The sequence below is a fragment of the Erinaceus europaeus genome, chromosome 16, assembly GCF_950295315.1.
Source record: "Erinaceus europaeus chromosome 16, mEriEur2.1, whole genome shotgun sequence".
NCBI lineage: Eukaryota > Metazoa > Chordata > Mammalia > Eulipotyphla > Erinaceidae > Erinaceus > Erinaceus europaeus.
In genome coordinates, this window is record NC_080177.1 from 42987903 (window position 1) to 43012679 (window position 24777).

The 24777-nt window shown below is 38.1% G+C and overlaps 1 protein-coding gene across 2 annotated transcripts in view; it reads right to left on the minus strand.

Annotated features, from left to right (window-relative positions):
* Positions 1-24777, minus strand: part of PTGDR (prostaglandin D2 receptor) — a 96303-nt gene that overhangs the window by 52501 nt on the left and 19025 nt on the right. The window lies entirely within an intron of this gene.

The window sequence follows — 24777 nt, forward strand, 5'->3', positions numbered from 1 at the left end:
ATTGCTCAACTCTGTACATAACTTATATCATCCCATATCCATCCATCCTTCTCTTTTTGACTTATCTCATTTAACATTATTTCTTCAAGCTCCATCCAAGATGAGAAGACTATCATTTCTATTAGCTGAGTAGTATTCTATTCTGTATATGTACCACAACTTTCTTAGCTACTCATTTGTTGTTGGACTTCTAGGCTTTTTCCAGGTTTTGGCTATTAGAAATTGTGATGCTGTGTATATAGGTATACACAGACCTTTTTTGGAATGATGTGTTTGCTTTCTTAGGACATATACCCAGGAGATGAATTGTAAAGTCATAGGTAGGTCCACTTCTAGCCTTCTGAGAGTTCTCCAGACTGCTCTCCACAGGAGTTGGACCAATTTACATATCCAACAGCAGTTCAGGAGGTTCCTTTACCCCAGAACCTTTCCAAAATTTTTTGTTACTATCCTTTCTAATGTTTGAAATCCTCACAAGAGTGATGTGGTATCTCATTGTTGTCTTATTTACAATTCTCTGACATTTAGTGACTTGGAGCATTTTTGTCATATATTTTCTGTTTTTTTGGATCTCTTCTTTGATGAATATTCTGTTCATATCATCTCCTCACTTATGGATGAGGTCATTTTTGTTGTTGCTGCTGAGTTTTTTTTTTTAGCTCTTTAAATATTATGGTTATTAACCATTTGTCTGATATGTGACACCTAAAGACCTTCTCCCATTCTATAAGGAGTCTATTTGTTTGGATGGTGGTTTCTTTTGCTGTGCAGAAGCTGTAACCATAATGAAAGCAGTGAAAGACTTGTATACTGAAAATTATGAGTCACTATTCAAAGAAATAAAAAGATACAAGGGGTAGAAATATATCCCATGCTCATGAACTGGAAGAATTAACATTAACTATTCTACTCAGAGCCACATACAAATTTAATGTAATTCCCATCAAGATCCCACCAATTTTTTAAAGAGAATAGAACAAAAGTTTATCTGGAACCAGAAAATACCTAGTATCACCAAAGGAATCTCAAGAAAAAAGAATAGAACTGAAGACATTATGCTCCCATATCTCAAACGATATTATATGGCCATTGTAATCAAAACTACCTATTATTGGAACAAAAATAGATGCACTGACTAGTGGAATAAAATTGAGAGCCCAGATAAAGGATCCAGGTTCAAGGCCCTTGTCACCACCTGAAATGGAGAAAGTTCACAAACAATGAAACAGGGTTGTAGGTATCTCTCTCCCTCTCTATCTCCCCATCTCCTCTCAATTTTTCTTTGTCCTATCAAATAAAAAATTTAAAGAAAATAAAAAATGAATACCACAAGAGGCGGATTTATAGTGTAGACATGGAGCACCAGTGATAACCTTGGTAATAAGAAAAGACAAGAAGAGAAAAGAGGTGTAGAAAAATCAAGAACTGGGCACAGAGCTAAGATGGCAACTTGCAAACAGTAGCTGGCCTGAGCTCCAACAAACAACAGCTTGTGGCCAGGGATTCTCAGGATAGGGTAGGATACTGGCTGTCAGCAGGAGGGTGAATAAGGGGTCCTAAGGGTGAGACCACTCTTGGGTTAGAAAACGTAGGCCAGGTGGAAAGAGAAAGGAAATCTTTCAATTATTTCTGAAGCTCACCCATCCCCACCACCCCAGAACCAGCCTCCAGGGGCAGGACAGGGCTCCTAGCAGGCTCCCAGATGAGCTATTTTCTTTACCAAGATTCCTGGCTCACTAGGGGTGCTTTTTCTTTTTGTTTTACTTCTCTCTCTTTCTCTTTTAATTGGCTGGAGCTCTATTTGAGTGACAAAATACCTGACCAATCAGAACCTCACCCCACCCCTGCCTTGGAAAGACTACCTGGAGTTTTTTCTTTTGTGTGTGTGTTGAGTTGCACAGCAGGGGAGAGAGAAGAGACCAGGAACTCATGGCAGAGCGGGAACACAAATCTTTATTCATGCGGATGCCCCAGAGTTGGGTGTGAGCACAGCGGTTAAGGCCACATGGAGCTAGCAAAATGGCCTCCTCCCACTATGCCCACCAGCCCTTCTCCAGGTCAGGACGCAGAAGAGAAATGGGGCCAAACTGGAATAGCAGTGGGTTTTATAGGGTAAAAAACCGGAAGTGGCAAGTTGGAAATGGAAATGGCTAGGAAAGGGGGTGGACAGAGGCAAAAGGCATGCTGGGAAGGTGAAAGCATCCTTAGCAACTGTTGCAATGGCTTTAACTGAATTAGCAATACCCTGAGGGGATAACATGGTGGGGATCTTTCAGGCAAAACAATGATTATGTAAGCAGAGCAGGGGCTGGGTTTAAGGCCCAACATTTTGGATACCTCTTACAACTGGCTGTCTTTATTCAGGCTGCCTGCAGGCAATTTGGAGCTGTCCAAGCTGCAGACTGACTGGTAGGGTTATTACTCTATTCTATTTTATATATACGTGTGTCCCTTTTATAATTAACTGTTGTTGTTTTCTCCATTGCTAGGTGACAGGGTGTTCTATCCACTGTTAAAGGAACTTATTTCTCTCTACCTCTTCCCTCCACTCTCCTTTCTCCTTCCTCCTAGCTAATTAAAAAAAAAAACCTCTTTCCTATCACTGCTTTTTTTTTTTCTTTTTGTTGTTGTTGTCTTCGTCCTTCCTCCTTCTTTTGCTTTCTGAATTCACTGATACTTGTTTGTGAATTATTTTGGGAAAGAAATCTGACTCAGAGTGGACTTTCTCTCTGTCTGTATGTCTCTTTTCTCTACTTCCCTTTCTCCTCTTGCTATCCCTAGAATTTACAGTGGACAGTAGATTTGCATAATTGTCTACTCTTGCTTTCCCTTTTTTCCTTTCCTTTATTTTTCCTTTGGATTTGGTTGCTATTTTTTCTTGGACTGGAACTGTTGTTTGGCTAACTGGTATTGGTTGAACTGCATCAATCCTTGCTTCAGTTACTATTGTAATTTCTGAGGTTGGGTGACTGCATTTGTCGTAAAGGTATTTAACATAGTGTGGCTTGTACTCAAAACACAACAACTGAAGAACAACAGAACAGAAAAATAAAGAACACATTAATAAAAAGAAAATGGTTACATCTATGCAAATAAAACTGCTACTACAATGCACCAAGAGAGGAGCCCAGAAGAAACTCCAAATCAGTCAGAATTAACCATAGATAAGAAAAATATACAAGAAATAATAAAACTAATTATCACAGAAATGAAGACAACTATGGAGGAAAGGGCTATCAGAATCAGGGAGACAACAGATGAGACCCTCAAGGAAAATACTAGCTACCTTGAGGTAACTGGAGAACTGAAAGTTGAAATAGCTGAGCTAAAAGGACAACTAGCAGAACAAGCTAACACTATAACTGAACTGAAGAAGCTGAGGGAAGGGAAATCAGGCTAACAGGAGTAGAAAACAGAATTAGCCAGGCAAAGGATAAGCTAGAGAAAACTAAGAAAGAGGTAAAAGAGCACAAAAAGGAATCAAACACACTGAAAACAACAACAGAGACATATGGGATGATCTCAAAATAAGTAACATTGACATAATTGGCCTGCCAGAAGAAGAAAGAGAGGAAGGAGAAGTAAACATTCTAGAGGAAATCATAGAATAAAACTTCTCAGACCTAAACAACAGAAAGGACACTGAGATCCAAGAGCCCCAGAGAGTTCCAAAAAGAATCTACACAGACCTGAAGACACCAAGACACATCATAGTTACAATGAAAAGAAGTAAGGCTAAAGAAAGGATCCTAAAGGCTGCAAGAGAGAAACAAAAAGTCACATAGAGGAAAACCCATAAGACTATCATCAGACTTCTCCACTCAAACTCTAAAAGCCAGAAGAGAATGGCAAGATATTTATTGAGCCCTGAATGAAAAAGGGTTTCAACCAAGAATAATATATCCTGCTAGACTTTCATTCAAACTAGATGGGGGGACCAAAACCTTCTCAGACAGACAACAGTTAAAGAAGGCAACAATCACCAGGCCTGCCCTGAAAGAGGTTCTAAAAGTCCTCTTATCAACAAGAATATCACCATAATACTTGCCATATATCAGAACAAAAAAATTGTTGAATAATGGCACTATAATACATACAATCCATAATATCAACAAATGTCAATGGATTAAATTCACCCATTAAAAGGCACAGAGTGGGATGATGGATCAGAAAACACAAGCGAACCATATGGTACTTGCAAGAATCCCATCTGACCCAACAAGACAAACACAAGCTTAAAGTGAAGGGATGGAAAACTATCCTACAGGATAATGGACCACACAAAAAGGTAGGAACAGCCATTCTCATCTCTGACACAATAAACTTTAAAATAAATAAAGTATTACAAGAAGGCAAGGACATTACATAATGATTAGATGATCAATCAACCAAAAGATTTAACAATTATTAATATCTATGGGTCCAATGAGGGACCATTTAAATACATCAAACACCTACTGAAAGAATTAAAAAATACATCAGTAGTAATACAATGATAAAGATTTTAACACCCCACTCTCACACTTAGATCAATGAAGCAAGCAATCAACAAAGAAACAAGAGAATTAAATGAAGAGATGAACAGACTAGACCTCCTGTACATTTTCAGAGTTATTCACTCCAAAAAACTGGAATACACATTCTTTTCAAATCCACACAGCACATACTCAAGGATAGACCACATGTTAGGCCACAAGGACAGTATCAACAAATTCAAGAGCATTGAAATCATCCCAAGTATCTTCTAGGACCACAGTGAAGTAAAGCTAACATTTAACAACAAACAGAAAATTATTAAAAGACACAGAATTTGGAAACTAAACAACATACTGCTTAAGAACTACTAGGTCAGAGAGACACTCAAGTAAGAAATTAAGATGTTCCAGGAAACAAATGAAAATTAAGACACAAGCTATCAAAATATTTGGGACATAGCTAAAGCAGTACTGAGAGGGAAATTCATAGCCATACAATCACATATTAAAGAACAAGAAAAAGCTCAAATAAATGATGTTACTGCACACCTTAAAGACATAGAGGAAGAGGAACAAAGGAACCATAAAGCAACCAGAAGGACAAAAATCACTAAAATTATAGCAGAAATAAGCAACATCGAAAATAAGAGAACCATACAAAAGATCAATGAAGTCAAATGTTGGTTCTTTGAAAAATGAAACAAGATTGACAAACCCCTAGCCAGACTCACTAAAAAAAAGGGAGAACACTCAAATAAATAGAAATGTAAATGATAGAGGACTGATCACAACTGACACCAAAGAAATCCAGAAAATCATGCAAAACTTCTATGAAGAACTATACACCACCAAGCTAGAGAATTTGGAAGAAATAGAAGAATTCCTAGAAACATATGCCCTTCCAAAACTGAAACACGAACTAAAAAACATAAATTCACCAATCACAGATGAGGAAATCAAAGCAATTATTAAGAATCTTCCAAACAACAAAAATCATGGACCAGATGGCTTCGCAAACGAATTCTATAGAACCTTCAGGAAACAGCTAATACCTATACTTCTTAAAATTTTCCACAAGACTGAAGAAACAGGAACACTCCCTTCCACCTTCTATGAAGCCAACATCATCCTGATACCAAAAGCAGACAGGGACACAACAAAAAAGGAAAACTACAGGCCAATGTCTCTGATGAACATAGATGTCAAAATGTTAAACAACATCCTGGCCAACTGGATACAGCAGTATGTCAAAAAGATTGTTCATCACGACCAAGTTGGATTTATCCCAGGAACGTAAGGCTGGTTCAATATACATAGGTCAATCGATGTCATTCACCACATCAATAAAAGTAAAACATAAAACCACATGATTATCTCAATAGATGCAGAGAAAGCCTTTGACAAAATCCAACACCCATTCATGCTCAAAACACTACAAAAAATGGGAATAGATGGGAAATTCCTCAAGATAGTGGAGTCCATATATAACAAACCTATAGCCAATGGACAGAAGCTGAAAGCATTCCCCCTCAGATCAGGGACTAGACAGGTATGTCCACTATCACCATTACTCTTCAATATAGTATTGTTAAGTTCTTCCCATAGCAATCAGGCAAGAGAAAGATCAAAGGAATATAGATTGGAAGGGAAGAAGTCAAGCTCTCACTTTTTGCAGATGATATGATAGTATACATAGAAAAACCTAATAAGAATCCAGCAGAAAACTACCGGAAGTTATTAGGCAATATAGCAAGGCGTCAGGCTATAAAATCAATGTACAAAAATCAGTGGCAATTCTTATGCAAACACCAAGTCTGAAGAAGAAGACATCCAGAAATCACTCCCATTCACTGTAGCAGCAAAATTAATAAAATACCTAAGAATAAAGCTGACCAAAGAAGTGAAAGACTTGTATACTGAAAACTATGAGTCACTATTCAAGGAAATAGAAACTGATACCAAGAAATGGAAAGACATCCCATGCTCATGGATTGGAAGAATAACATCAAAATGAATATTCTCCCCAGGGACATATACAAGTTTAACTTGATACCCATAAAAGTTCTACCAAGCTTATTTAAGAGAATAGAAGAAAAACTACAATCATTTATCTGGAACCAGAAAACACCTAGAAATGCCAAAACAGTCTTGAGGAAAAGAAACAGAAATGTAGGCATCACACTCCCAGATCTCAAACTATATTATAAGGCCATCATCATCAAAATAGCCTGGTACTGGAACAAAAATAGGCACACAGACCAGTGGAACAGAATTGAAAGCCCAGAACTAAACCCCCACAGCTATGGACATCTAATCTTTGATAAGGGTGCCCTAAGTAGTAAATGGAGGAAGGAGGCGCTCTTCAATAAATGGTGCTGAGAAAACGGGGTTGAATCATGCACAAGAATACCCATCAAAGTTCCACCAAGCTTCTTTAAGAGAATAGAACAAACACTACAATCATTTATCTGGAACCTGAAAACACCTAGAATTGCCAAAACCATCTTGAGGAAAAGAAACAGAAATGGAAGCATCATACTCCCAGACCTTAAACTATATTATAAATCCACCATCATCAAAACAGCATGGTACTGGAACAAAAATAGGCACACAGACCAGTGGAACAGAATTGAAAGCCCAGAAATAAATCCCAACACCTATGGACATCTAATCTTTGATAAGGGGGTTCAAACGATTAAATGGAAAAAGGAGGCTCTCTTCAATAAATGGTGCTGGGAAAACTGGGTTGTAACATGCAGAAGAATGAAATTGAACCACTTTATCTCACCAGAAACAAAAATCAACTCCAAATGGATCAAAGACCTAGTTGTCAGACTAGAAACAATCAAATACTTAGAGGAAAACATTGGTAAAACACTTTCCCACCTACACCTCAAGGACATCTTTGATGAATCAAACCCAATTGCAAGGAAGACTAAAGCAGAAACAAACCAATGGAACTACATAAAATTGAAAAGCTTCTGCACATCCAAAGAAACTATTAAACAAACAAAGAGAACCCTCACAGGATGGGAGAAGATCTTCACATGCCATACATCAGACAAGAAACTAATCACCAAAATATATAAAGAGCTCAGCAAACTTAGCACCAAAAAAGCAAATGACCCCATCCAAAAATGGGCAGAGGATATGAACAAAACATTCACTACAGAGGAGATACAAAAGGCTAACAAACATATGAAAAACTGCTCTAGGTCACTGATTGTCAGAGAAATGCCAATTAAGACAACACTAAGATACCACCTCACTCCTGTAAGAATGGCATACATCAAAAAGGACAGCAGCAACAAATGCTGGAGAGGATGTGGGGACAGAGGAACCCTTTAACATTGCTGGTGAGAATGTAAATTGGTACAGCCTCTGTGGAGAGCAGTCTGGAAAACTCTCAGAAGGCTAGACATGGACCTTCCATATGATCCAGTAATTCCTCTCCTGGGGTTATACCCCAAGGACTCCATAACACCCAACCAAAAAGAGGTGTGTACTCCTATGTTCATAGCATCACAATTCATAATAGCTATAACCTGGAAACAACCCAGGTGCCCAACAACAGATGAGTGGCTGAGAAAGCTGTGGTATATATACACAATGGAATACTATGCAGCTATCAAGAACAATGAACCCACCTTCTCTGACCCATCTTGGACAGAGCTAGAAGGAATTATGTTAAGTGAACTAAGTCAGAAAGATAAAGATGAGTATGGGATGATCCCACTCATCAACAGAAGTTGAGTAAGAAGATCTGAAAGGGAAACTAAAAGCAGGACCTGATCAAATTGTAAGTAGGGCACCAAAGTAAAAACCCTGTGGTGAGGGGTAGACATGCAGCTTCCTGGGCCAGTGGGGGGTGGGAGTGGGTGGGAGGGATGGGTCACAGTCTTTTGGTGGTGGGAATGGTGTTTATGTACACTCCTAGCAAAATGTAGACATATAAATCAGTAGTTAATTAATATGAGAAGGGGAAAATCAATTGTATGTCTCAAAGTTTTTCAAAACACAAACTGAATCTTTTTAATATATAGGCTGTGTATTTGATATGCGGACTCTCTCAAAAGCCTAGACCAAGTAGATTAGAAGCATCCAATATCACAGCTATATACAAGATACTGGGTACTGTACAGAAAACCATAACAAAAGAACTTTTCAAAGTTAACCCAATTAACAAATAATGTGATGATAACATTAACTAGCGATTGTCTTTTTGAACCCTAAGACAGCAGGAACCTCACATCTCCAGTATAGAGCCCCTACTTCCCCCAGTCCTGGAACCCTTGGATAGCGTCCACTTTCCCGTATGCCTCTCCCAATCCATACCAAATAATATTGCATCTGCCGATCACAACCTAACCAACCCAATTATTGTCACCTCAACATGCTTCACCTGAGACTGTGTCCAGAGACTTCACGGATGGAATGACAACCCTTCAGCTTCATTACTAGGGTGAGACCTTTCCTTTTATAGTACACTCTAATTTCATCTCAGGTGGTTCACTTTCTAACAAAGTCCCATAACCTAGATATACACCACTTTCTGTGAGAGAGAGCTTATGTTCACACGTATCCACAAACTACTGCAAAATATATACCTGAAAGCAGAAGTACACTAGAGTTTGCAGTGAGTACCTCCCTAACACTTCCTCTCCACTATTCCAAGCTTTGGGCCTATGATTGCTGAACAATTTGTTTGGCCTCGTATGTTAACTCTCTTTTTAATCACCAGGTTCCAGATGCCACCAGGATGCTGGCCAGGCTTCCATGGATTGAAGACCCCACCAATGTGTCCTGGAGCTCAGCTTCCCCAGAGACCCACCCTACTAGGGAAAGACAGAGGCAGACTGGGAGTATGGACCGACCAGTCAATGCCCATGTTCAGCGGGGAAGCAATTACAGAAGCCAGACCTTCTACCTTCTGCAACCCTCAATGACCCTGGGTCCATGCTCCCAGAAGGATAGAGAATGGGAAAGCTATCAGGGGAGGGGGTGGGTTATGGAGATTGGGTGGTGGGAATTGTGTGGAGTTGTACCCCTCCTACCTTATGGTTTTGTTAATTAATCCTTTCTTAAAAAAAAAAAAAGAACCATACGCAAGAATGAAACTGAACCATCTTATCTCACCAGAAACAAAAATCAACTCCAAATGGACCAAAGACATGGATGTTAGACAAGAAACTATCAAATACTTAGCGGTAAAAATTGGTAAAACACTTTCCCACCTAAACCTCAAGGACATCTTTGATGAAACAAACCCAATTGCAAGGAATGCTAAAGCAGAAACAAACAAATGGGACTATATCAAATTGAAAAGCTTCTACACAGCCAAAGAAACTACCACACAAACAGAGACACCTCAAAGAATGGGAGAAGATCTTTACATGCCATACATCAGACAAGAGACTAATCACCAATATATATAAAGAGCTCAGCAAACTTAGCACCAAAAAAGTAAATGACCCCATCCAAAAATGGGCAGAGGATATGAACAGAACATTCACTATAGAAGAGATCCAAAAGGCTAACAAATACATAAAAATTGCTCCAGGTCACTGATTGCCAGAGAAATGCAAATAAAGTCAACATTGAGATACCACCTCACCCCTGTGAGAATGAAATACATCAAAAAGGACAGCAGCATCAAATGCTGGAGAGGCTGTGGGGACAAAGGAACCCTTTTGCACCACTGGTGGGAATGTAAATTGGTCCAGATTCTGTGGAGAGCATTCTGCAGAACTCTCACAATGTAGACATGGACCTTCCATATAACCTAGTAATCCCTTTCTGGGGATATACTCCAAGGACTACATAATACCCAATCTGTTTATAGGAGCACAATCATAATAGCTAAAGCCTGGAAGCAATCTAGGTGCCCAACAACAGATGAGTGGCTGAGAAAGTTGTGGTATATATACACAATGTAATACTAGACAGCTATTAAAAGCAATGAACCCACCTTCTCTGACCCATCTTGGATGGAGCTGGAAGAAATTATGTTAAAAGTGAGCTAAATCAGAAAGACAAAGATGAGTATGAGATGATCCCACTCATAAACAGAAGTTGAGAAAGAATAACAGAAAGGGAAACTCAAAGTAGGATTTGACTGAATTTGGAGTAGGGCACCAAAGTATAAACCCTGGATTGAGGGTGAGGGTGGATGTTCAGCTTCATGGGCAGGGTGGTGGGGGGGGGTATCGGAGAGGGGAATGGGACACAGCCTTTTGGTGGTGGGAATGGTGTTTATATACACTCCTATTAATTTGTAGTCAGGTAAATTTAATTATTTAATTAATATGAGAGGGGAAAATTTATTGAATGTCTCAAACTTTTAAAATCACAGACTGAGTCTTTTTAATACATAGACTGAGTCTTTGATATGTTGACTTTCTTTAAAGCTTAGACCAGGGAGAACAGAAGCAACTGGTGGCACAGCTATATGCAAATAATTCAAAGGACATAAGTTATGGTGATGTGTATGATACAGCAAATCCTAACAAAGGGATATTTCAGAGTTAACCCAATCACCAAATAATATGATTATAGTAATAACTATCTATTGTCTTCTTAAACTCTAAGATAACAGGATCCTCCCGCTTACTCTTTAGAGTCTATAATTCCCCCAGTCCTGTATCCTCTAGGGTGGAGCATGCTTCTCTCAATTCATACCAAATTATATTCCATCCACGGATCCCACCCTAATCAATGCAAGAAGTACCACCTCAGCAATGCTTCACTTCAGACTGTGTCCAGAGACGTCAGGCATGGAATGTCACCCTTCACCATCACCATACTTGGGTGAGACCTTTCCTTTCATAGTATTCTCAAATTTCATTCCAGGAAATAGAAAATGATAAAAGAATTAGAAAGATAATCTATGTTTATGGGTTGGAAGAGTTAAGATAATCAAAATGAATATTTTACCCAGAGCCATAAACGAATTTAATGCAATCCCAGCCAAGGTCCCATCCATTTTTTTTTTTTTTTTTGAGAATATTGTTTGGCTTCGTATGTTAACTCTCTTTTCAGCCACCAGGTGCCAGATGCCATCAGGATGCCAGCCAGGCTTCCTTGGACTGGAGACCCCACCAATGTGTCCTGGAGCTCCGCCTCCCCAGAGACCCACCCTACTAGGGAAAGAGAGGCAGACTGGGAGTATGGACCGACCAGCCAACATCCATGTTCAGCGGGGAAGCAATTACAGAAGCCAGACCTTCCACCTTCTGCAACCCACGACCCTGGGTCCATGCTCCCAGAGGGAAAGAGAATGGGAAAGCTATCAGGGAGGGGGTGGGATATGGAGATTGGGTGGTGGGAATTGTGTGGAGTTGTACCCCTTCTACCCTATGGTTTTGTTAATTTATCCTTTCTTAAATAAAAATAAATAAATAAATAAAAAAGCTACAAATGTTTATCTGGAACCAGAAAGCACCTAGAATTGCCAATGCAATCTTGAGAATAAATAACAGAACTGGAGACATCACACTCCCAAATCTTAAATTGTATTATAAGGGCAATGTAATCAAAACTGCCTGGTTCTGGAACATATATAGACACACTGACCAATGGAATATAGTTGTGAGCCCAGAAATGAGTCCCCACACCTATGGACATCTAATCTTCGATGTAAGGGTTCAAACTATTAAACACAGACAGGAGAGTCTCTTCAACAAAGGGTGTTAGAAAAACTGGGTTGAAACAATCAGAAGGATGAAATCAAATTATATTTCGCTAGAGACAAAAGTAAATTCCTAATGGATTAAATACTTGGATGTTAGAACTATTACTTAGAGGAGTACATTGACAGAACTCTTTCCCATCTAAGTTTTATAGGCATCTTCAATGACACAAGTCCAATCGCAAGGAAGATTAAAACAAAAACAAGCCAATGGGATTAAATCAAACTGTTTCTAATTTTAAATATGCCCTTTTAGTTTTGTCTGTTATTGACATTCTGTGCATGTTTACATCAACTGATCTTGTTTAATAATTTTTAAAGAAACATTTCTATTAAAATATTTTTATTTATTATTGGATAGAAACAGAGAGAAATTGAGAGGAGTGGAGGGAGAGAGAGAGGGAAAGAGGCATCCTTGCTTCACCACCCCATGCAAATGAGGACCAGGGTTTTGGAACTGGGTCTTTGCTAACCGTAATGTGTGCACTTAAGCAACAAAACAGAAAATAAATAATGACAATAATAAAAATAAAAATAAAATCCTTTTATGTTTAACTGTGACAGAAGGTAAAGGGAAAAAAAAACTACTACTAGGAAGTAAAACAAAAAAACATGCTGGCAGCCCCTGTGAATTTGTGTTCTAATTCATCTCACTTGAGTGGTCAAAAAGCTTTATACTCTAAATTAGTGTAAAGCAGTCCTGGTTATAGGTGGGTTGGAATGAAAATTTTTGCTGGAGGGAGGCACCCTTATTTTAGGTATTAAAGATTCTCAGAAATAAGTCATTAGTATAATTTTAAGCTTACAGGAAATGAATTGCTATGAGCTAGAATCAACAGAAACACACCTACAGTGGATTCAGATTTCCTTCGTTATCTTAAATTTTCATCTTGAATTTCAGAAGCCAAATAGATTTACATTTACTGGAATTTCCACACCTTACTAACTTTCGCTACATGCTACCAAAATATCAGAACTCGGGGGTAGGGCAGTAGCACAGCGGGTTAAGCGCACGTGGCTCAAAGTGCAAAGACCAGCGTAAGGATCCTGGTTCCAGTCCCTGCTCCCCACCTGGAGGGGAGTCGTTTCACGGGTGGTGAAGGAGGTCTGCAGGTGTCTTTCTCTCCCCCCTCCTCTCTCCATTTCTCTCTGTCCTAACAACGACGACATCAATAGCAATGATAATAATAACCACAACAACGGAAAAAAAACCCCAGGGTAACAAAAGGGAAAAAATGGCCTCCAGGAGCAGTGGATTTGTGGTGCAGGCACTGAGACCCAGCAATAACCCTGGAGGCAAGAAAAGAAAAAAAAATATCCAAACTCAAGAATCTAATAATTAAGATGATGAAACACCTGAAAATTAATAATAAAAAACAACATTTTATAAATGGGGAAAGAATCAAGTTATTTATAGACAGGGAAACTTTAAGACATAAAAAGAGTACACATTAAGGATATAAAACAAAATATATGATATAATACCATTATAATTCCTGAGTGACTAAACTGAACTAGAAGACAGTATGAAGTATTAATGAGCATGTGGATCAATCTATAGACCTGTAACTCAACATAATCCATTTTATATGACTACGTGGAAGTATTTACTAAAGATAAAGCTTACAACTGAGCAGCTTGTTTAGCAAATTAAAGAAAACAAACAAATTGAAACTTCATCAAACTATAAAGCTTCTGCTTAATGAAACTACCATTAATAGGAAAATATATAGAGAAAATATATAAATGGAAAAATATTTGCACGTCATACACCCTACCAGGGGTTAATATGTAAAATTTATAAATAATAAAAGTCAACATGAAAAACAATCCTATCAAAAACATTCAAGGAAAGCTGAATAGACTTTTATTCTCCAAAGAAAACATACAGATAGCCAATAGGAACATGAAGAAATGCACATTGTCACTTACAAGAAAATGTAAATCAAAACTACAACAAACCATCATCTCACACCTGAACAAATAATGAAGATGGTACCTTGCCAAAATCAATATTTAAAGTTTGTTTTTGAAAGAGAGGTGAGAGACAGAGAGAGAGGAAAAAATGACCAAAGCACTACTCAACTCTGGCACATGGTGGTGGCTGGATCAAACCTGGATTCTCAGATATGCACGGTCTATACTCTACCATTGACTTATCTCCCCAGTCCAAATTCCTTGTCAGTACAAAATAGAATATGGGAACAGAAGGTGCCAAAAAGCATGATTCATAGTAACTGGGCAGGACTTCTTTACTCTCACTTCAATTTATAAACTTCCCAGATTGTTTGCAATTTAAAAAGATAAAATGTAATGACTTACCAATTATGATTGGCACTCCTCCAAAATTACTTCCTAAAAGGATAAACTGGGGTAAAAAAGCTATCCTTAAAGTGTGAATACATTTAAGAATAACTTTTATAAAAAATACCAGAGTTGGGCGGTAGCACAGTGGATTAAGCACACGTGTCAGGAAGCGCAAGGACCAGGGTAAGGATCCCAGTTCCAGCCACCAGCTCCCCACCTGTAGGGAAGTTGCTTCACAGGCTGTGAAGCAGGTCTGCAGGTGTCTTTCTCTCCCCCTCTCTATCTTCCTCTCCTCTCTCCATTTCTCTCTGTCCTATCTAACAATGACGACATTAATAACAGCAATAATAACCACAACGATAAAAAAAAATCCAGGATAACAAAAGGGAAAATAAATAAATATTAAAAAATTAAAAAAATACTAGACACAAGTTCTGGAGAGGGTACAGAGGAAAAGAAACCCTTGTACACTGTTAGGGATTCAAACTGCTCCACTCTCTATAGAAACTAATACAAAGATTTATCAAAATTTTAAAAACAGATCTACTTTATGATCGAACAGTTCCAATTCTCAGTATTCAAAGAAATACTAATTTGAGAGTATTTTACATATGTAATTTGAGAGTATTAACATATGGCCTTCATGTTTATTGAAACTCTATAGTAGTCAATATATGCAAACATGTGGTCTACATATATATTAAATATATACCATGAAATACAACTCAGTTATAAGAAAAAAATGAGGTCTTTCAATTTGCAACAATATGGATGGAATTGGAAGGGGTAGGCTAAATGAAATTAGTTAGAAAGAAAAAAAAAACAAATACTAGATGATTTCACTTATTTGCAGGAGACAAAGAAATAAAGCAAAAATCAAACTGACTAAACAAATAATACACTTGAATTTTGACCTAAGACTGAGGCTATCAAAATGGGAGGGGGGTGTGGGTACTATGGGTGAAGTCTAGTGGACAGTGGTAATTGGATCTTGGCACTTTGGCGGTAAACATGATAAGGTCACATACATTTGGAGAGTTATAAAACTATGCTTATGAAACATATACAGTCTTATAAGCCAATATTACCTTAATTAAAAAATTAGCGGAGAGTGTGGCTACTGCTGTGCAGATGTCCCCTCTGGCAAGTGCCACTTTCCATGAGTTAATACGGTATCCTCAACCAATTGCTTTTCCCAACCAATCCTGTCCCAACACGTCACTCCTGGCTGTTGCCCTATAAATAGCCCTCCTACTTCATCTCTCTGTTCTCTCTCTCTCTCTCTCTCTCTCTCTCTCTCTCTCTCTCTCTCTCTCTCTCGATTTTTTACCTGGGGGACGGAAGGGTGGTGCGGGTAGCGGGGTATGGCCATTTTTGGCTAGCTCCAGGTGGCCCAAATCACTGCACTCGGACCCAACCCTGAGAGGCCCCGTGCAAATAAAGGATTGGGTTCCCTCTGCTCTTGGATTCTCTCTCCTTCACGTCCTGCCTCCGCAAAGAGACAGCCTACAGAGTAAAAGCCATTTCAGATAGTGCACCTGATAAACTAGGAGAACAAAACAGTGAAAAATCACCTGAAAACTCAACAAAATACAAGCAGGATCTCTCCAGAAGCTCACTAAGTCACAGCCACCAAGTTACAGATGCTACTACAATTTCATCCTGAACTCCCTTGGCAGATAACCTCACCAATGTGTCCTGGAATCTCATGTCTCCAGAGCCCTACCCCACTAGGGAAAGATAGATACAGGCTGGGGGTATGAATCCACCTGCCAACACAAATGTGTAGTGGAAAAGCAGTTATAGAGGCCAGACCTTCCATTTTCTGCACACCATAAAGAACTTTGGCTCATACTCCCAGAGGGGTAAATATTAAAGGAAGATGATAAGAGAGCTCTGAACTTCAATTCCACCAGGATCCAGAAAGAGAGAAGAAGAAAAAAAATAAAAAAGGGAAGGAAACTCAGAAGTAATAGGTGTGACTTAGAAAGGAAGAGAAGACAGGACCATAGAAAAAAAGGGCAAATAAATATAGTTAGAGTAGTCAACCCATATCTGTGAACTTGGGTGAACTAATGCAATTTCCAATAGAAGTAATGGGGACAAGGGGACACAGAACTCTGGAGCAGTATGGAATTATACTTCTATTATCTTATAATTTTGTAAATAAATATCAAATCATTAATAAAATTTTTTTGCCTCCAGGGTTATTGCTGGGGCTCAGTGCCTGCACCATGAATCCACTGCTCCTGGAGGCCATTTTTCCCCCTTTTGTTGCCCTTGTTGTTGTAGCCTTGTTGTGGTTGATGTCGTTTGTTGTTGGATAGGACAGACAGAAATGGAGAGAGGAAGGGAAGACAGAAGGGGAGAAAAAGATAGACACCTACAGAGCAGCTTCACTGACTGTGAAGCAACTCCCCTGCAGGTGGAGAGCCGGGGGCTCGAACCCACAGTTTTGTATTTTGTTCTATAGATTCTTTTTTTTTTAAATAATTTATTTCTTTATTGGGGAATTAATGCTTTACATTCAACAGTAAATACAATAGTTTGTACATGCATAACATTCCCCAGATTCCCATTTAACAATACAACCCCCACTATTTTATTCATCATTTTTCATGGACCTGTATTCTCCCCACTCACCCACCCACCCCAGAGTCTTTTACTTTGGTGTAATACTCCAATTCCATTTCAGGTTCGACTTGTGTTTTCTTTTCTAATCTTGTTTTTCAACTTCGGCCTGAGAGTGAGATCATCCCATATTCATCCTTCTGTTTCTGTTCTATAGATTCTAAAACTTGAATTATAGCCAGTGAATGTTAGAATGAGTATAACTTCAGTATTTCTAAATATTGATAGGTATATGCACTTAGTTACCCTCCTTAATAATGAAAAAATGTTAAAACCTGCAACTAGACAAAGGAGTTCACTCTCATCACTATTGCTCAACATAGTCCTGGAAGGCCTTGTGAGCACAGTCCAGAAAAGGACACTAAAGAAATCCAAATTGGAAAATAAGAAATTAAACTATAAGTATTTGCATATGATATACTATATATAGAAGACCTTAGACCTATATATGTGATGAACATTGATGCAAAGATTCTCAAGAAAATCTTGGCTAATCAAATCTAACAATATAATAAGAGAATAATCCATCAAGACCAAGTGGAATTCATCCCAGGGAAACAAGGATGGCTCAATATCTGCAAGTCAATCAATGTAATTGACCATACCAACAAAAAGAAAGATAAAATTCACATGATCTGATAAACTGATGGAGAAAAAGCGCTTGACACCCATTTATGTTCTAACACCCATTTATGATAAAGGCCCTCAAGAAATTGGGATTGGAAGGAAAATTCCTCAACATAATAAAGGCAATATATGACAAACTCACAGCTAACAACATACTCAATGGGGAAAAATTTTAAAGCTTCCCCCCTAAAATCTGGAGCTACACAAGGATGTCCACTCTCACCACTTCTATTCAACATAGTCCTAAAAGTCCTCGCCATCACAATCAGGCAAGAAAGATAAAAATAATTCAAATTGGAAAGGATAAAGTTAAATTATCATTATTTACATATAATAGGTTGATATTTCTAGAGGACCCCAAAAACTCTGCCAAAAAAAAACCTACTGAAAATCATCAATAATTTCAGTAAAGTAACATGTTACAATGTTAATACTCATATGTGGCATATCTTCATACAAAAGGTGGGCCAGAGGAAAAGGAACTCAAGGAAGCAATCCTATTTGCAATCAAATTCCAAAAGATAAAATACCTAGGAAGAAATCTAACAAAGGAGGTGAAGGACCTTTTCAACAAAAACTATAAAAGAGCTAGAGAATGAAACAAATAAATGGGAGAACATCCCCTGTTCATGGATTGGAAGAATAAATATCATTAAAATGGCAATCCTGCCAAAAGCAACCTTTAGATTCAATACAGTACCTATTAAAATCTTAATGACATATTTATAGGAAATTGAGCAACTTCTCCAAAAATTTGTGTAGAATCATAAAAAGCACAAACAGCAAAAACCCTCCTGAGAAAAAATAAGAAAAATGGAGGCATCACAATTCTGGACTTCAGTTTCTATTAAAAAGCAATAATAGTTAAAACCCAAACTTGTAGAGGAACATTATATATGACAAAGGGGCCCAAACTACCCAGTAGGGAAAAGAAAGTCTCTTTAACAAATGGTGTTTGTTTAATTGGACAACCACATGTAGAAAAATGAAACTGGACTACCATGTAACATCATGCACCAAAACTATCTCAAAATGGGTCAGAGACCTGGATATTAAACCTGAAAGAATAAACTACATAGAAGACTACATCAGTGAAACATTTCAGGACCTTAACAGTAAAGGCATATTTGGAGACTACCCTATGGGCAAGGGAAACAAAAACAACAATGAACAAATGGGACTATATCAAATTGAAAAGCTTCTACACATTAAAAGAAAATTCCATAAAGATAAAAAGGAAACCCAGAAAATGGGAAAAGGTATTTTCATACCACACTTTAGATAAGCAGTTGATATCAAACATCTATAAAGAACTCATACAGTTAAACAAAAAGAACAACCCAATAAAAGAGTGGGCAGGAGATATGAATAGATGGCTCTCTAAAGAGGAGACACATATGGTTCACAGACTTATCCAAAAATTCTCCAACTCACTTATCATTAGAGAAATGCAAATTAAAACCACATTCAGATTCTATCTCACACCTGTGAGAATGGAGTACATTAATAAAACAAGAGAGGGGGTCGGGCGGTGGTGCAGTGGGTTAAGCGCATGTGGCGCAAAGCGCAAGGACCAGCGTAAGGATCCCAGTTCGAGCCCCCAGCTCCCCACCTGCAGGGGAGTCACTTCACAGGTGGTGAAGCAGGTCTGCAGGTGTCTATCTTTCTCTTCCCCTCTCTGTCTTCCCCTCCTCTCTCCATTTCTCTCTGTCCTATCCAACAACGAATAGCGTCAACAAGGGCAATAATAATAACCACAACGAGGCTACAACAACAAGGGCAACAAAAGGGGGGAAATACCCTCCAGGAGGGGTGGATTCATGGTGCAGGCACCGAGCCCAGCAATAACCCTGGAAGAAAAATAAAATAAAATAAAATAAAACAAGAGAATGTAAGTGTTGGAGAGGATGTGGAGAGGAAGGAACTCAACTATACTGCTAGTGGGAGTGCAAATTGGTGCAGCAGTTATGGAGAAGAGTATGAAGAATCTGTAAAGAAATACAAATACACTACTAGGCATATACCTCAAAGATACAATAACACTGATTTGAAGGGATATATACACCCCCATGTTCATAGCAGCTTTATTCACAATAGCAAAAACTTTGAAACAACCAAAAAGCTCTTTGACAGAGGACTGGATAAAAAAGTTATGGAACATATGTTCAGTGGAGTACTACTCAGCAATAAAAAGATGGTATTGTGAGAAATGCAAATAAAGACAACAATGAGATATCACTTCATTCCTGTGAGAATGTCATACCTCAGAAAAGGTAGCAGCAACAAATGCTGGAGAGATTGTGGGGACAAAGGAGCCCTCCTGCACTGCTGGTGGGAATGTAAATTGGTCCAACCCCTGTGGAGAGCAGTCTGGAGAACTCTGAAAGGCTAGAAATGGTCCTACCCTATGATCCTGCAATTCTTCTCCTGAGGATATATCCTAAGGAATTCAACACACCCATCCAAAAAAGATTTGTGTATACCTATGTTCTTAGCAGCACAATTTGTAATAGCCAAAACCTGGAAGTGACCCAGGTGTCCAATAACAGATGAATGACTGAGTAAGTTGTGGTCTATATACACAATGTAATACTACTCAGCTATTAAAAATGGTGACTTCATTTTCAGCCCATCTGGGATGGAGCTTGAAAAAATCATGTTAAGTGAAATAAACCAGAAATAGAAGGATGAATATGGGATGATCTCACTCTCAGGCAGAAGCTGAAAAAACAAGATCAGAAGAGAAAACACAAGTAGAACCTGAACTGGACTTGGTATAATACACCAAAATAAAAGACTCTGGGGTGGGTTGGGGGGAGAGTTCAGGTCCTGGAAAAAGATGACAGAGGACTTAGTGGGGGTTGTATTGTTATATGGAAAACTGAGAAATGTTATGCATGTACAAACTATTGTATTCACTTTTAAATGTAAAACATTAATCCCCAAATAAAGGAAAAAAAGAAAAAAGAAAAAAACTATAATATTGTGTCCTTTGGGAAAAAATAGATGGAATTGGAGAAGATTATGCTTAGTGAAACAAGTAAGGAGGTAAAAGACCACTGCAGAATGGTTTCACTCATATGTGAAAGACAAAGAGTTATACATATAACTGTGAAAAAAAAAGGTCAACCTATATTTAAGACTGTGGGAAAGCTATAGTAGTTATCTATGGGAGTGGTAATATAGACACAAACCTCTGGTGACAGGAGTGGTGAGAAAAAAAAATAAGGACTATACTGTTAACCATTATTCACTCAATAAAAATGTAAATTTAAAATAAAAGAAAACCTTAAAGATACCACCAAAAACTCCTAGAAGCTATTAATAAGTGGGAGGATACAAAAGCAGTATACATAAATGTATAACATTTATGTATGCAGTGAGCCAGAAGAAAGAGACATGAGGGAAAACTTATAGTTAATTAATTTACAACTGATTCAAAAAGTAAAATAAAGTACCTTGGGTTAAATTTAACAAAGGAGATGAACAACATCTACAATGAAAACTGTAGGACATTTTTGAAAGGCATACACAGAGACACAAAGAAGTGGAAGGATATCCCCTGTTCATGGATAGGAAGCATGAATATTGCTAAGATACTATTCTACCTAAAGCAATTCATAGATTTAATGTAATACTATCAAATACTACTTATATTCTCCAGGGAAATGGAGCAAGCAATTCTAAAATTTGTGTGGAACCACAAAAGGCCATGAATAATCAAAGTAATTCTGAGAGGAAAAAGAAACAGTGAACAAAAACTGAAGGCATTATGCTTTCTGACTTAAAAGTTTACTACAAAGCAGTAGCATTGACATAGTATGGTACTGGAAAACAGGTTCTCAGATCAGTGAAACAGAATAGATAGTCCTGAAATAAAACCACACATATATTTTTTTTTTTTTTTTGTGAAAAAGCTTAAACCATTCAGTGGGAGAAAAGAAAGCCTTGTTAATAAATGATACTGGGAAAGCTGTATGGTACATGTAGAAGAATGAAACTATACCATCACTTAACACCATGTTCTATACAACTATTATTCATAGCCTCTTTTCTGTTCCCCCCATACAAAGCAACGAACAAGGGGAACACACTAAGCACAGCAGAAACCAAACATCACACGTGTCCTACACTTTGAAGAGTCTCTTATTCCCTGGGGTGTTCCATCATGGAGCAAACCAATCTAAGAACTCAAAATGCTCTACCAAAAGCTTTCAGTTTAGTATCCATCTGTCCTCTAAGGACTCTATAGACCCACAAATGCTGGTAAGGGGTTCCACCACCTTAGGTTAGCACTGCTTAAGGAAGGGTGACTAATTTTAATGTAAGTATAAGCCACATACTTTGGAACACAGGTATAACAGTAAAAATAATAGCAAACAATTTTATTGATTCCCCCACCTTGAAAAAAAAGACTTGGATGTTAGACCAGAGATGATAAAACATACAGAAGAAAACATAGGGATAATACTTCAAAGATGTCTTTAGGGGTTTAAGCCAGTGGCAAGGGAAGCAAAAACAAAAAAAGCAAATTATATTACATCAAACTAAACAGCGTATACTCTCACCACTAAATAAAAATCTGTAAGTTTGAGTGATGGAAACAAGATAATTAAATAAAATTTATTGTTAATATTAATATTTGATCTAAAGTCGATGGTGAGGGATGATAATCATTCATTATACTAATATTTTTCTATTTCTCATATCCAGTGCTGTTTTTTCTGTAAACTTCTTTTATATTATTAGCACTAAATAAGGCAATACTATAAGGTTTACCACTGATTCTGTCTGATAGCACAGAGTGCCTTTTATTCTCCTTTTTTCCTTCTTTTTTCTTTTTCTCTTTTTCAGCTGGGCCATCGTCAGGACTTGGTGTATACACAATTTCAAAGCTCCTAGTGCCCACCTTCCTCCCTTCCTCCCTTCCTCCCTTCCTTCCTTCCTTCCTTTCTCTTTCTAGAGGGGACAGAGAAAGATACCTGCAGCACTGCTTGGTCAGTAATGAAGCTTACCCCCCTGCAGGGTGAATTTGGGACTTCAGTGTAGATCATTTATGCATGGTAATGTGTGTACTCTACTGTGTAAGCAACCACCTGGTCCTAACTTATTTTTTTGCCACCAGGATTATCTCTGGGGCTGAAGCCATGGCACCTGGTGGCCACTCCCCCATTTTATCTTTAATTGACAGAACAGAGGGAAATTGAGAGGGAAGGGGAGGGAGAGAGAAAATAGACACTTGCAGACCTGCTTCATCACTTGTGAAGTGTCCTTTCTTCAGGTGAAGAGCGAGGGCTCACACTCAGGTCATTGCTATGTGAGCTTAACTGGATGTGCCTTTCCTTTTCCTTTTCTTTTCCCTTTCCTTTTATTTTTTTTCTTTTCTCTTCTTCTCCATGTAAAGCTCACTGTATTTTTTTAATATTTATTTTATTTATTCCCTTTTGTTGCCCTTGTTGTTGTATTGTTGTAGTTATTATTGTTGTTGTTGTTGTTGGATAGGACAGAGAGAAATGGAGAGAGGAGGGGAAGACAGAGAGGAGGAGAGAAAGATAGACACCTGCAGACCTGCTTCACCGCCTGTGAAGCGACTCCCCTGCAGGTGGGGAGTCGGGTTCGAACCGGGATCCTTATGCCGTCCTTGTGCTTTGCGCCACCTGCGCTTAACCCGCTGCGCTACAGCCCACTCCTCAGCTCATTGTATTTTTCAGAAAAGTAGCTAATTATTTGTTCTGAGACAGAGAAATACCAGAGCACTACTCAACTCTGGCATTTATTGTCTAGGAATCAAATCCAAGATCCCATGAATGTGAGTCTTGTGCTCTACCCATGGAAGAATCTCTTCGATTACCTAAAATTTATTGTCTTATTGTCTATTTTGTTTATTGTTTATTGTCTATTTTGCCTGATATTATTTTCTGTGCGCACTTTAAAGACATCTTCTTGGTCTCATTTTAGCTTGTGGAGGCTCATTTTATATTTCAGACATGTCACTCATAATCATTAAATCATTGCACTGTGCCTTTTAAACCTAATTAAGAACTTCTCGATGGCTTATAAGTTGGAGGGGGTTAAAGAGGCCATCCCAATTCATTGTGAATTATGTGCATGATAATCAGTATTTCCTTTTATTTATTTATTATTTTCCCTTTTTTTGCCCTTACTTTTTATTGTTGTTATTGATGTTGTCATTGTTAGATAGGACAGAGAGAAATGGATAGAGGAGGGGAAGACAGAGAGGGGGAGAGAAAGAGAGACACCTGCAGACCTGCTTCACTGCTGTGAAGGGACTCCCCTGCAAGCGGGGAGCTGGGGGCTCAAACCGAAATCCTCGTGCTTCGGGGCACTTGCACTTAACCTGCCGCACTACCACCCGACTCCCAAGTAATCAGTATTTCTATATTCCGTGTGCAACCACAAGAAATTGATATTGGCAAGCTACCAATTTCATTGTTTTCCCAGGTGTTTTGTAGAACACTATTAGTCTTGAACATCAATTAGCTTTAATTTGGGATTTTGATGAATTAAAATTTATACTTCATACTTTAGAACTTGGTAACATTATATTATTTTAACTTCCATTGTCTCCTGTTCTATAATTGGATTATAAGAATTTTCTATGAATTAAGAATCATTACAAGATCCAACGAGCAAGACTCAAAATAAACTTTCTTTTTAAACTTAACTCTGCATTATTGTTCTTACTAGTTTAAAGCATTTAAGTAGCACAAAGAAAAGGTTTCAAGATTATTTCTTCATCTTCCCATATTTGAATTCATATTTTCTTAGGAGCAATGTGATGAATTCCAAACACTTTTATTATAAATATTTTTGACTAAATTGCTTCCTGAGCACACGTTTTTGTTTTTTTTTAACTTGTATGAAAGGTTGAAATTTTCACTTTGCTGTTATCAGGTATGACCAGCTGATTTGCTTCAATAATTAGAAAGCAAGGCCTGATTCCATACTACTTGTGAGTTTATTGTTTCTCTCCCTAGAGGTAGTGCAGGGAATAACCAGATTTGGAATAACCAAATCCTAGTCAGAATT